This window comes from Perca flavescens, chromosome 3 (genome assembly GCF_004354835.1).
Source record: "Perca flavescens isolate YP-PL-M2 chromosome 3, PFLA_1.0, whole genome shotgun sequence".
Classification (NCBI taxonomy): Eukaryota; Metazoa; Chordata; class Actinopteri; order Perciformes; family Percidae; genus Perca; species Perca flavescens.
The window spans coordinates 25,038,764-25,052,662 of record NC_041333.1 but is presented as its reverse complement, the minus strand read 5'-3'; the positions used below and the strand labels follow the sequence as shown (position 1 = coordinate 25,052,662).

At 41.2% G+C, this 13,899-nt stretch overlaps 1 protein-coding gene and 1 long non-coding RNA gene across 2 annotated transcripts in view; one reads left to right on the top strand and one right to left on the bottom strand.

The window, feature by feature from the left end:
• Positions 1-13,899, top strand: part of kirrel3b (kirre like nephrin family adhesion molecule 3b) — a 169,166-nt gene that overhangs the window by 47,195 nt on the left and 108,072 nt on the right. The window lies entirely within an intron of this gene.
• On the bottom strand, positions 6,671-7,396 carry LOC114553359 (uncharacterized). Its single transcript, XR_003692294.1, has 3 exons — positions 7,307-7,396; positions 6,834-6,930; positions 6,671-6,745 (listed from the first exon to the last, which is right to left on the bottom strand). It is a non-coding gene; the product is annotated as an uncharacterized LOC114553359 (long non-coding RNA).

Sequence of the window (13,899 nt, the reverse complement as noted above, 5' to 3'; positions counted from 1 at the left end):
ACATTTTTAGCAAAGGCAGTCAAAGGTAAAACGGCTCTTTAATTCAATGGGAGTGTAAGTATGACACGTGGGATGGCAGGCCATGTGTTTCCGAAAACACTTGAGGTTGATCAGTCTCTGCTATGTTAGGATTTTTCTTCCAAAGCAAAAAAACTCAATATGGCATAAGTGTGGACATGAATGCTTCCCTAAGTAAATCTCCTGACAAACATCACATACATATATGATTTACAAAACACATAAAATCTTGTCTGGGCTTTAGCAAAATAGGAATATAATAATAGTTTATCTTCCCTTCTGCTGTATACTTTCATTAGGCTGTGGAGAGCCATAATACAAATCAGATGTTTTATGTCACAGTTAATTTATCATCAACTAGATGTCTAGGTGAAATTGATGGGCCAGAGTTTTGCATTGCATGACTCATTGTACGCTTTATTAGGATACTGCCAGTGAGGCATATACAGTTGGCTAATTGATGATGCACCGTGCCTTAATGCATTTTTGAGGGAAAGTTCCAAAAACCTAAGTAACAATTTATTCAAAACATTCAGTGCTTGGCCATCGATCTTATTGAGTGATGACTATCCTGTATTATAGGATGAAAATGAAAAAAATAAAATAAAAATTGAGTCCAAGTAGAAGTTTGAGTAAAGTGTGATAAAAACATAATCAGATCATCAGCAGTACCTGCTAATCACTGGGCAAAAACTCAGCATGTCAGACATGTAAGCAATTGCTTTGGGTCCTGTAGGCACACAGGTGTCAAGTTTCGCAATAATGCCATTTAAATCTAAATTAATGCTTATTTTCCTGGTGTTATTAAGTTCTTCTGCCTTCAACTGCCTCCTCCTTTGCTCAAGGGCCCTGCAATTTGATTAACACGTGCCACCCAAATATTTCATAGCATAGATCTATTCTTTAGTGGCTGCAAAGCAAGTCTTCTGAGGGACGATTATGACTGGCTGAAGTATGTTCTCAGTTGTGTTACACTCCCTCTTGCATAGATTCCCAAATCTGGTTTTATTACTGTAAATGCACAATTCATGGATTCACATTAGTAATTCCATGAGGATGGGTCCTTTTTATATTGATTTTGACGTTATGAGGACCCTGATTTTTTTTTTTACCTCATGTCAGCCAGTCTGGTCGTTATTGCTTCTCTTGCAATATGCCGTAGATGCAGTGTTTGCAGCAGAATGAAAGATGAAAAACAGCAAACAATGCCTTTGATGGCCAAGTGGTTAATCTCTGAACACTCCAACGGCTCTCTACAGGCCAGATTCCTGCAACCCTGGTGAAAGTCCCATTAACATAGAGGTTGCTGATGACAGTGTATCCAGTGTGCAGCGCAGAGGACCTGGAATTAATCAGAGGGGATAAAAGATTGTCCCATGTGTTATCGCTCACTGCTTGTCCTTGACTAGACTTTCTGTTCTCTGTGATTGCCTAGTGTTTTCATCTGACCATCTTTTTTTTTATCACAGTAATTCAGTCGCATTTTTCCCTGTACGGTCAGCAACTATCAGCACCTTAGTGGTGCACAGCAAATTATGCCCAAGTCCTCTATAGTTTGGTTTTTGCTATGTTTTGCTTTTATCTCAATAGTGTTAACTTAGTCATGGGAATTTGTGTGAAAATGCAAGGACAGGCACATTCAATTGTGTGCTTCTTAAACAATCTCAAATATTACTGAATGTGTGGGAATATGTATCATTTTCTTGTATTTCTTTTACGAATCTTTACAATGTTAAGAGAAATTCTCGGCTTCAAACAAAACTGAATGTTTTGAGTAGTTAAGGTCACACACCATTGATGCAGATGTGGGAGTAAATTGAATAATTTTGACCACAAGCAACACACAGTTGGCTATAGCAAGTAAAATAGCTACCATATAAGCTTTTGTAGTCATGGCCAGGGACATAGCTTTTGGTTAACTGTCAGAATCTGCGACAGTAACTTACATTTCTGCAGCATTTTCTTATATCTCTCTAAATGCTTCCTTATTCTCATCTCTCTCCTTCTTTTGCTCACTTATTTGCCAGCCCTCGTTTATCTCAACAATCCAATAATTTATACTTAGAAGCGACTGGGCCAAGAGAAGCAGCGGCGGGTGAGCCAAAAGAGCTAGCGATGGAGGCTAATTAGCTACAGCTGCTGATGGGACTGCTCCTCGCCGGCTGCCAGAGGAGCGTTGACAAAATTGTTATCAAATGAAATCAGAAACGACGAGCCATTTTTCACGGCATTAGGATCCCGGGCAAATTGGAGATAGTGGGTGGGACAGGGATAGGATGACATTCACCAGTGTTCCCATCCATGCTTGCATTATGTCTCAGTGATACTACAGCATATGGAGAATCAGTTTATCTACAACATATGTGTGGGTGCTATAAGTGCTGTGTACAGTATGCCTGTAATTTAAAGGTCCCATGACATGCTGCTTTTTGGATGTTTTTATATAGACCTTAGTGATCCCCTAATACTGTATCTGAAGTCTCTTTCCCGAAATTCAGCCTTTGTGCAGAATTACAGCCACTAGAGCCAGTGTCACAATGAGCTTTCCTTAGTAGGTGCCATTTTTGTGTGGAGGGGGAGGCAAGGTGGAGGGTGGGGGTGTGGCCTTGACCAACTGCCACTTTTCTCGTTTGAAAGCCATGATGTCTCTCTCTTTCTCATGGGCGGGCCAAATTCTCTGGGCGGGCAAAGCAGAGAAAGGGGAGGTAACCTTGCTCCTTATGACCTCATTCCAGATTGGCCCATCTGAGCTTTCATTTTCTCAAAGGCAGAGCAAGATGGATTACACCTATCGCCATTTCTAGCCACTGAGGGACCATAGGCAGGCTGGGGGAACTAGCATTAATGTTAAAATACCTCATAAAGTGAAATTTTCATGCCATGGGACCTTTAATATTTTTACTAAGTGTATATATATATATATATGATGCTGCAGTCTAGGTATCCAATATTTAAGGTGATCAAAAGTAAGGAACTTGTTGCTCAGCTAAGAGTACAGCCATCACAGTATCTAGTAATAAAAGGAAAATAATATGTATATAATGTCTGCATGAGGGAGACATCAGGGGCTCATTCCATTTTGTTCTCCGAGTTGGTGGTAATGAGGCCTTGAGGAAGAGGACCACTTACCTGTCTGCTGCAATGACATCAAGGCGTCTTCCTCCTCTACCTGGCTATAAATACATTCTTAGCGTACTGAGACAGTGAAATGTAACACACATCGCATTATCATGGGTAGTGGTACAAACAGTATGTTGTTACAGGATGTTGTGCTCTGAGGTATAACGAGGTAACACCGCATGTGACAAAATGTATCGAGTAATTTATGCGATCACAGACAGAAGGCGTATCCCCACTCATTTGTGGCTTTTGTGATTTCAATTCATGTTAACTGTGGTCAAATGGATTCAGTTTGCTTCTGCCTTCGCATTAAATGCCTACAACCTCAGTTATTCCAAAATAAAAAACTCAAGCTTTTTGGTATAGCAGAGAGCATACTCATAGGGCGATTTTCAGGAACATGTACTGTATGTTTGCTTGTGTGGGTTTGTGGTGTGTATGTACATGCATATGCATAAAAGACGTGTGAGTCTGTGGTGTCCTTCCCAGGTGTTAACCCTGGCGGTAGGTCTTGGTCTAGGGAGGCCTGCGAAGGCCAGCCTGTTGGCAGCAGCTGGAGAGTGTCAGCAGATGTGAATTGTCAAGAGTTCTGTTTGGTTCATTAGCTGCTCTTCCACTTGCACCAACCGCAGCTGTTGCCTGGCCCACAGAGCAAAGGGGAATATGTCTATGTGTTTGTGTCTGTGTGAGTGTAAGAGAGAGAGAGAGTGTGTGCATGACTGTTTGGTTCATATTCATGTGTGTTGTTGTAAATGCACATGTGCATTCCAAGGCTGTCTAACAATGTAGATACATAGATGAACCAGGGCAATGACATGTCATTCATTTTTCTTTTTCTCCTCTCAATCACCTCTGTATGGTGTTGGATCCTGTGTTTCCTTCTTTATATTGCTTTAACACTTCCCTGCCAACTTGGCGGTTCTGTCAGCTAACCAATCAAATTATAGATTATTATATAGAGTATTCTTTAATCATCACGTGTTTGCAGTGTGATTCCTTATCTTCGCTGTGTGATTTGCATGGGCAAATGAGGACATAGGCAATACTTTGTATGTATTTTTTCACAACACGTTATTTGCAAATAATTATCCAAATAGCCCTTTACATGGAGTATGTCTCCTCTCCATGTGTGTTGCATTTAACGTGAGAGTGAGACTAAGCTGGCCTGGATGAGTGTATGTCTTTCCTACTTCCTAGGTGTTTGTGCTGTGTTAAACTGACTCACCCAGCCGTTAATTCAATTCGCGCTCCGGAGCTGGGCCTGTTGGCGTCAGTCTCTCCTGCTGTCCGAAGGCTCTCCAGCGCCTTCTCCTTCGTCGGCCTTGGGACTCCGTGAGCCCACTCTCCGTGTTGTAGTTCAGGTTTTAAAAGGTGTATTTACAAAAGTTGTGCTATGGGAAAACAAGAATAGTCTTTTAGTGTCTTTTAACGTCTTTGTCTTCAATAGTGTTCACCTTGTAGAAGCGTGTGGTTTGCAGCCGCCTGTAGCGTCCTGCTTCCGTGATTGTCTTCCTTCGGAAACAATCTCAATCTGAATCTCATCCCACACACCTGCATCAACCAACACGCCCCCTCATGTGTCATTTGTCAGTCTAACCCTCTCATCAGGCTAACTACTCACACTATCAGCTGACACAGACTCAAACGTAACACTAATGGTGATAATTAAAAGCACTGCAATGCTCTACCCACATCTCTGTATACAAAACTATTATTACTTTTGTTATTTTTTTTTCTGATGTTGTTTACTCACGGCATATCCAACCATTGTTCTGGCTGGCCAGGGCTTGCTTGTGTACAATATGCATGCAGATTGCTGTACCCTCTGAATAAATATTTATTAAGAGCCAAGGTCTGTTGTAATTAACAGGAAGGCGGCTGGAGAAATTCTATTATCCTTCTCCCTGGAGTCCCCAGCAGCTCTGCAAGTCTCAGGTCAGCTGGTCCAGTTATGGAGATGTCTCGTTCACACATGTCTACACAGCGTGTGTGATGTGTACTCATAAATATGTGTATCTGCGTGTGTGTGTGTGTGTGTGTGTGTGTGTGTGTGTGTGTGTGTGTGTGTGTGTGTGTGTGTGTGTGTGTGTGTGTGTGGAAATTTTGGCAGAAACTAGATACAGAGCAAGTCAGTTAAGAAATGTTATAACTGCATCAGGCTAGTATTTTCTCTGCCAGGAGTCTAATTGGATGGTAAACTGTTGTTGCTTTAGTAGATAATTCTCAAGATGTAAAATAAATTATAAACAAGAAGTCTGGCAGTATTTGTATGTATAATGTAAATGAAAACAGTGTGCACAGCAAACATTGTGATTCTCAGTAAATGCCACTGCTGTATCTGGTATCCATTGCACTGATGAAACAAATAACAACATGTAGTTTACAAGACACTGAAAAAATAACAACTTGTTAGCACATTGGCCCTCTAACCACAAACAGTTACTGCAACATTGAAATGTTGCACATCTGACAAAAAAAAATAAATAAAAAAAAGGGTGGGACACTATTAAGTTTTGGAACTAAGAAAAAGGAAAGAAGAGGGGAAGAGAGAGCACTGGGGTAGGGCCTAGATTGCAGTTTATATCAGTAGGTTCCTTAGTACTGCCGATGCGAATAAAAGCCCCGCTCTCCTAGGTTTTAGTAAAATCCCTCCAGCCTAATTAGTTGAAAAAGTACAAGATGTTTATGAAGCATTCTCAGCAGCCAATGACAGCCACTAAAGAGCCATTGACTGCAAAAGTGGTGACAGGGTGGATCGACATGCCCACAGAAGAATATGCCATGAGGGTATTTACACTGAACCTGCAGAGCTTGGACAGATGACATCTTAATAAGCTGAGCACTATGATACATTTTTAACAGAGTCGGTCGGTCTCTCCGGAGGACTGTGCACCATTGCCCACATCTAATTAGGTTTTCCCTTCCTCCAGCATCATTGTAGCGTTACATTATTGTTGTATAAAGTTATATCCCTTTCCCCAAGTACTTAACTGAGGATTGTCCAGCCATGACACCTTTCTTATATTTTTCTCTCTACTTCATAAATTTCTTTTGTATTACTTTTATGTCAAGTTTGGAGGATATCACCTACCAAGAGAGAAACTAAAGTGTATGACTTTATACTACTTTCCGTTGGTTGCACACAGCTTATGCTTCTTATTTTCTTGCCTGTCATTGGTTTCATCATTATGCAGTTTTTCTAGTAAGGGACCGGGACTGTAATTTTACCTAAGCACAAATAGTATATCATTCTGTAAAATGATAATTCTCAGAGATAGTAGCAAATGTGCAGCAGTTCAGTACGTAGGAACAGAACAATAACTGTGTCTTTCTCCTTAAAACATGAGGGGGATTGAGCTTTTCAGAGAGTGGTTCTTGATTGGTACCACTAGGCAGCATTCAAGTGTTTCGGACATGTGCCAGAGCTTGCACTGCTGCCGGTGTCTCTCACCCAGTGAGACCCAAAGAGGAAAAACACAGCTTTGATGTTTTTATTCACACAGCTTCTGTTTACATGTTTACTGTTTCTGTCCGTGCACATCACGTTAAAAGACACTGCTGCGACAGTCTGCATCAAACACAGCCTAGGTCCAATGGGGATAGACAGCTAAGCGGGAAAAAAAATAAGTTATTTTATTATCTGTCTTCTAAAGCAGCACAATGATACTCTCCCAGCCTCCCCCGAAATTGCCCACCTTTCGAGACAGTGGTGTGGGAGTTGGATCTCTGGAGGCCTGGTGGTTTTGGCAGAGAGGGGGAGCCATGTTCAGCCTGCATGAGCTGCCAGCGAATCTGTTAATTAAGCATGCTAATGGTTGTAATTGTAGCTGGTGGTGAACCCAGCTGCTGAGGTAAACGCTAGGTTCAGCCCACTGGTTGTCAGGGTTGAACTTTACGTGTGTGTGTGTGTGTGTGTGTGTGTGTGTGTGTGTGTGTGTGTGTGTGTGTGTGTGTGTGTGTGTGTGCATGCGTGCATGCATGTTTGTGCGTGCACGCATGTGTTAAGTGCAAGCACACAGTTATATGCATGAGCGAAAAAGTAAGCAGGCAGAGGTAGAAAAGCAGAGACAGAGTCTGGTTGCGGAGTGGGAAAGAGGTGAGAGGTGAGCAATAAGCAGGAAGGGTTATGAGAGATAGAAAGGCAAAGGAGAAAGATGGATTTTTTAACCTCGTGGCTTTTCCTTGCCGCCCAGCATCAGGCATCATTTCTGCAGCTGCTCCCATCAAAATATCCAATAGGTGTTTGCCCTCTGCCCAGGGATTAGGGTGCAGAGGTTGGGCTAATGCTGATCTCACCCAAGTTGGCAGCAGGTGTGCAGAGGCAGCTTCACAGACATTTGTAAAGGTAATCGTAACCATTGGTCAATTTGTCAGTGTCATGTTTATTTCAATTATACAGCTATCTTGGTGTTTTTATTTTCAATGATTTAATTTATTTCACTTTGTATGCTCAAGGGCAACAGCAGGATGTAACTAGAGAAGACACATGTCTGAAGAAATTGTGGTGTGTATGCTGTATGTTGAAAAGCTGATGCTATACTAGATGATCTCTTTAAAAGTTAGATAATGTTATGTATGAATACTTCAAGGTGTGAATGGAGTTTCTAGCTGAAAGAGTGTGTGTGTGTGTGTGTGTGTGTGTGTGTGTGTGTGTGTCTGTGTGTGTGCCAAATACACTAATTAACTCCTCTCAATCAGCTGTGTACCTCCAGCAGCAATCAAATGTTACTACGGTAATAGTAACTGCTAAGTGACTCCAGGGTCAGACAGTTAATTGCATATAAATTGAGCCGAGGCACAACTCTCAAATGCCTACCTCCCGGTCCAAACACGTGAGTCCAATTGCCAAAATATCATGGAGAGTGAAATACTTTGCCAAATGCGTTGATGTAGATTTTATCTTTGTGGTGTCAAAAAAGTGAGAATGAGAGCAGGTTAAAAAAACTTACAGTGTCTGCTTTACCCTAGAAATTGTGTCTCCTTTTCTGAGAGTCAATTGAGACTGTCCTTGGCACTGCTGTCACTGTCAGGCTCACAGGTCCAAATGTGTAAATCTGTTTGATTCCATAGCTACATTGTATAAAGGGCACAAAGTGTCTATTGAATGAGAGCGTGTTTGAGTTTTTTTTTTTTTTTTTATTAAGATTTTAAAGCTCCTCTCCACTCTCATTCCAAACATCTCATCCCACACACACAATGCATTCTCATGAATGGGTTCGTGGGATATGGTACGAAAAGTTATGCACACTAAAACATATTGTTAAGGAAGTTTCTGTGTAGCAGGAGTGGATTTAGAAAGTTAAAGAGTGAAACAAAATAAAGACAAACAGTGCACACATTATGTTCCAGGCCTATGTTCTCACTTAGTTAGAATCAGAATCTACATGTGGGAATGAGAGAAACTCCCTTTCAGCATTGTGAGAGAAACTTAAACAGAAATAAGACAAAAATATCGTATCAGCAGCAGTTAGTTGTTGTGTTTAGCGGCTACAGAGCTCTGTGACACCGGCTATGGTGCTCCGTATAGTACTCTGTCAGGTCAGCGATAGTTGGTGGTTGAGTTACCCGAGAATAGGTGACTGTGAGCCGGGTACAGAGCACCGCAAGCTGCCAGTCATTTCGGCGAAGATTACGGTTATGTTTAGAAAAAGTGAGCGTTATGCAGCGAAAAAAGTTACGTTTTAGGCACCGAAACAACTAGTTAAGTTTAGGAAAAAGATTGTGGTTTGTGTTAAAACACTCCCAAGGAACACGCATTTCCTGGGTGAAAGTCTTTTGTTTTCCCAAGGAAGCGAACTCCACTCCCTGGCTTGAAAGTCCTGCGTCTTAACGCCCAACCATCAACCCATTGACCTTAGTACAGAAGGTAATATTATTCACAGTTCTTCCAGTCTTTTTCAGTGGCATGTTTCTCTAAATTATAACTTTCTGTAAGTTGTTGAAAGGTACCGACCTGAATGTTGTTATGTTTGAAAGAAATTTCTACATTGACAAATGTGAAACAAGTTAAGTGCCAAAAAAATTGCAACGTGGGAATGATAATAAAGAGCGAGAAGAACACAGGTTGTGAGTGAAACCAGCATTCACACCCCACTAAATAAAGGGCACAAAGTAATTTGTCAATTTGTTGTTGTGTCTGTTGTGGTATATTTTCACTAAAAAGATAGATAATTGTAGCACCAAGTGCAGACGTCTCTTGACAGAAGAGTCCTCTTTCATAAAACATTCACAAAGGGTACAAAAGGGCCATTTGACGGGGCAGAGAGTATGCTCAAAGTAAGTGAATCAGACTGGGGAAACCGTTGCATTTCATCATTCTGTCATATGTTGGATTTAAGCATTGGTACTTTTGCGTTGTATTTGAGTGTGTCAGCAACAGTCGTTTTCATTTTTGCAAGATATTTAATACTAAAATTTGTATTTAGTTAAAAACATGATTTTAGGTCATCCGGTCAGGTTTTGTTGTACGTTAATACCAGTATATTTATCACGGTAGTATTTGTTGCCTATACAGTCTCATTGATATTGCTACCCTACCTTCCTGGCTGCAGTTCCATTACATTTTGGACCATGGTTTTATTGTAAAGTATCTTTGACTACCTGAAAAGTGCTATATAAATTAAATGTATTAGTATTTTTATTATTTTTAAACCAGAGCTATCACACATCAAGTGATGCAATGTCTGCTTTTTTTGCAGTTTAACATTAAAATCAACAACAAATTTCCAGCTATTCAGTGATCAATAAACAGAAGTAGCAGTGATGTGTTTAAATCAGTGTCTGAATCTGTAAATATTTTACCATCAAATCTATTTAGATCATTGTAACATATGAGAGCCAAATTGTAGAAGGAGCACCATCACTAGCACGACTGCATTTTTGCTGTTTGAATGACCTCTCGCCACCACAAAGGGTGACAACATGCACATATTGAGATATTTCAGTTTTAAATCTTTTGTAGAAGGAGTAAAACAAATGTGTCTACCACCGAAGTAATGTGGTTACTTCTGTCAGACTGCATTTATTACTATTACAAGATAGTAGACACTTCTTGTTCTCCAAACTTGATCTTGCCCCGGACAGCATAAAGAAACATGTTCTCGTTTATACTGAGAGATGATGATGAGAGGGGAAATCAGTGTCCTCCTGTTTGGTCTTTGCCTTTTACACTTTGATCGGTGATTTAGTAGGAGCATGATAGTTTATCATGACTGTATCAAGTGTACACAGCACAGTGGGGGGTCATCAGGACATGCCTATTGGACGTTTTGTAAAGCTCCTGTGATCACCGCAAGGAGCCAGCTCTTATAGCCTCTGTCAGAAGCCTTTCTTGTCTGTTAGATGAAATTCAAAACATTTAAGAGAAAGCGTTCTACAATAAATGTTCAATGATGATATTGGGCATTTAACTGTTTTATAACATGATGATACATGATGTACTGTTGCTGTTTTGCTTTGAGAAAACCATGTGACACAAACGCATCATAGCATCAAAACTGCCTGGGTGTTGCTGTGTTTTCACTCGCACCTGTCGAAACTCTCTGCTTGTACTTTTGGCAAGGTAGGCACTGTATAATCAAGGCTTATTTAAATTATTATCTTATTGTAGTTGCGTTGGATCCATGTATCGCTTAAATGCCTACAATTGAAATGTAAATGCAGCCTGTTGCATTTACTGTCATAAAAATGCATGCTCCTATTCTTATTGCCATGCCATTGTGTGCAGCACACGGTGCATATGCTAAATGGGAAATAATGAAATCAGCCATGGTGTAGTAAATGCTTTCTTTTGTTGCCAAAACCTGTATACCAGCTGAAGCTTAACCCTCACAAAGATTTTGCATGTGGAGGCCTGATGGGAATTAGACATTGATGTTATAAATAATCTCTGTTCAAGTCAATAAGCAATTTTACGTTACTCGTCTGTTAATCACAGAGGAGTGATCGAGGCAGGGGAGAAGGGGAAAGCTGTGTGTTTAGCAGGGAGAGATGGGACTGTGTCGTGCAGGTTTGTGTACGTAAGGTAAGAGAGACAGACATAATCTAGCACGCACAAATAGATAGATAGAGATAGAGCAGGAAAGTAGTTCACTAACACATACAGACACACACACACACACACACACACACACACACAGCATGTCCTTCCTCTGTCCTGTTAGACCCTAATCCTTTTTATCTGTCTCCGCTGTGTTTGTGAGTCTTTCTGTTTGTTTGAGCATGTGTGTGTGTGTGTGTGTGTGTGTCTGTACGTGTGCGACTGAGAGGCCATGTGTGTTTGCGTGTGGCTGTTTGTGATAAAGATGTCAGAGGGAGCTGATTAGCTGCCTGTTACCTTCTCTCCCAGGAGATGGGGTCTTGCCACGGGCAGAGAGTGTCAGATGCGCACCCATATCATTACTGTAGGAGAAAACACTGGGTGGAATTTCTCTTTCCAAAACGATTTTTGTTGTTGTGTATGTCTCTGCATGTTTATGTCTTTCTTAATGATTAGAGTATGTATGTATTGGTGTATGTATGTGATGTGTCAATGCATCTTGGGTTTCAAGATTCACAAATATTTAAAGATGCATGGGCAAGTGTGTAGAATGAGACGTGCAACATATCCATGCGAACTTGTGACCTTGACAGTGCTATAAACCGAAGGTGGTTTATGCACTGGAGAGTCTCAAAGGTACTTAGACCGCTACAGAGAGCCGGAGGACACAGCAGCAGTATGAGATCAGAATCTGTTTTCTTGGCTTTGGGATAGCTTCTGGTATTGAGCTTGGAATTACTTTCATGTAATCCATTCATTCTCATAACTGATTCCTAGAGGAACCACATTCTGATGATTACTCTGGTAATCTCTTCCAAAGGCTTTGGTCTATAGATCAGTAAGCAGTGTACAGTATTTTAGACATTTCTCAGTGGTGTCGAGGAAAAAGATGATGACAACATGTGTAAATGGGTTCATCTTTTTTCAAATAATTTACCCTGCTCTTGTGTATGCTGTTTTTTTTAGCCAGCAGTGAATAAGTATTTTTTTCAAGCTATTCCAGAATGATATTGACATTATAGGAAATCAACAGTTGAAATTATTTTACCACAAAGGTGTTGGAAATAGGTTTTTGTAACAAAGTCTTTCAAATGCAACAGAGCTCTAAACGAGACGGAATCAACATTAAGTGCTTGAAGAAGGCCATGGCTACAAATCGTACAAAAACCTATCGAAGGCAAAACCTGCATGTTCTTGATGTATGTTCTGACGGGAGGGCATGAGACAGGCACAGTAAGACAAGAAAAAAATAATCACCCCAATGACCCCTCAGCACTCATCACCACCGCCAGCTCGCAAACCCAACGATTCCCCATCGGTGTGTTTCGATTCAGTGGTAAAGAGAAAAATGTGGGAGAAAGGAAGCTTCCCCCTTTGCTAGTGCATCCTCTGACATTGATCTGTGCTATTACTCCTTTTGACACCTGGTTCCATGTGACTAGATGGCCCACAGGCTGGACAACTAAGACAAGGAACAGGGGCAACAGATACAAATGACCCCCCTCTGGCCATTCCTTTCATCATGTAGACAGATGGGGTGGGTACGCAGAGGGGCGCAGACAGAGAGAGGTTCAATAGGGTTACATTTTTGTACCTACACACCATGTGGAGGCACTCCGGCAGAGGGGGCAAGCTCTATACCTGATAATGATGGACCTCAGGTAGAGAGAGAGAGAATGTTGGTTAAACTAAGGATTCTATCCACACAGGAATTCAATGATTATAGGGATACACCATGCAGTGGATTCTCTTGGGCGTTCTTTGGCAGCTCGTTCACTTCTCTTAGTCCAGCAATTCACTAATAGTGCTAGCACACAGCCCACTCGCAGTGCATTTCCCATTTTATTGTGAAAAGAAGATATAGCTGCTCAAAAAGTCACCTTCATCCTTTTGACTCATGCTACCATGTGGAAGAAAACAGCAATGCAACAGGTTGTGTGAGGGCCCATTAGCGGAAGAAGCCTTGCCTCGGAAATTAAGTTTTTTTTTGTCTTTTTAAGGTTGTTTACAGGTGCATGCTATGGTAGGTAAGATACATTATTGATAAAGTTGAGATACCTAGGGTCTTTGATCGAGAGCTGGGTTTTTCTCCCTGCAAGCCTATATCGAACGTCATTAGCAAGCTGCAGAGGAAGAGTAACCAGCACTAAAAGCCCGAGTGCAGACGATTCTGTGCAACAAACACAGGTGGTAGCATTAAGAGTAGAGGGCTTTCAAGTGCCAGCGATGGCTCGGCTATCATCATGTCACCTCTGTCCTTAAAAAAAAGAGGACTGAATGGCCAATCTGCTTCCCCACCCACGAAAGGTCATTTGCAGAGAGGCAGTGCTTTCAAACAAAATGTGGCAGACTTATCTCTTTGGTGGCCTTGGTGGAAGTACAGATGCTTCTGCATAGGTACAATATTTATCCTGCAATTTAGATTCTCCAGTTGTTTTTCATTTCCATAAAAAAAAAATGCTATTCAGCTTGTAGAACTCTTTTAAAATAACATAATTTAGAACATGTCTGTATCTCAGGTGTTCTTGTGCTAAAAACCCTCCATCCAACTCAACAGTCCAGCGAGGGAGGATGAAGAGACGGTGAGTGGGAGTGAAGAGAATTTGTGTTTTGTTCTTTGCAATCCTGAATGGGATAATTGGGCAAGGGTACCCTGAAAATGAATAAACAAAAATGTTAACCTTATGCGGTGCTACAGGAGCTATAGGTGAATTCCACTCACT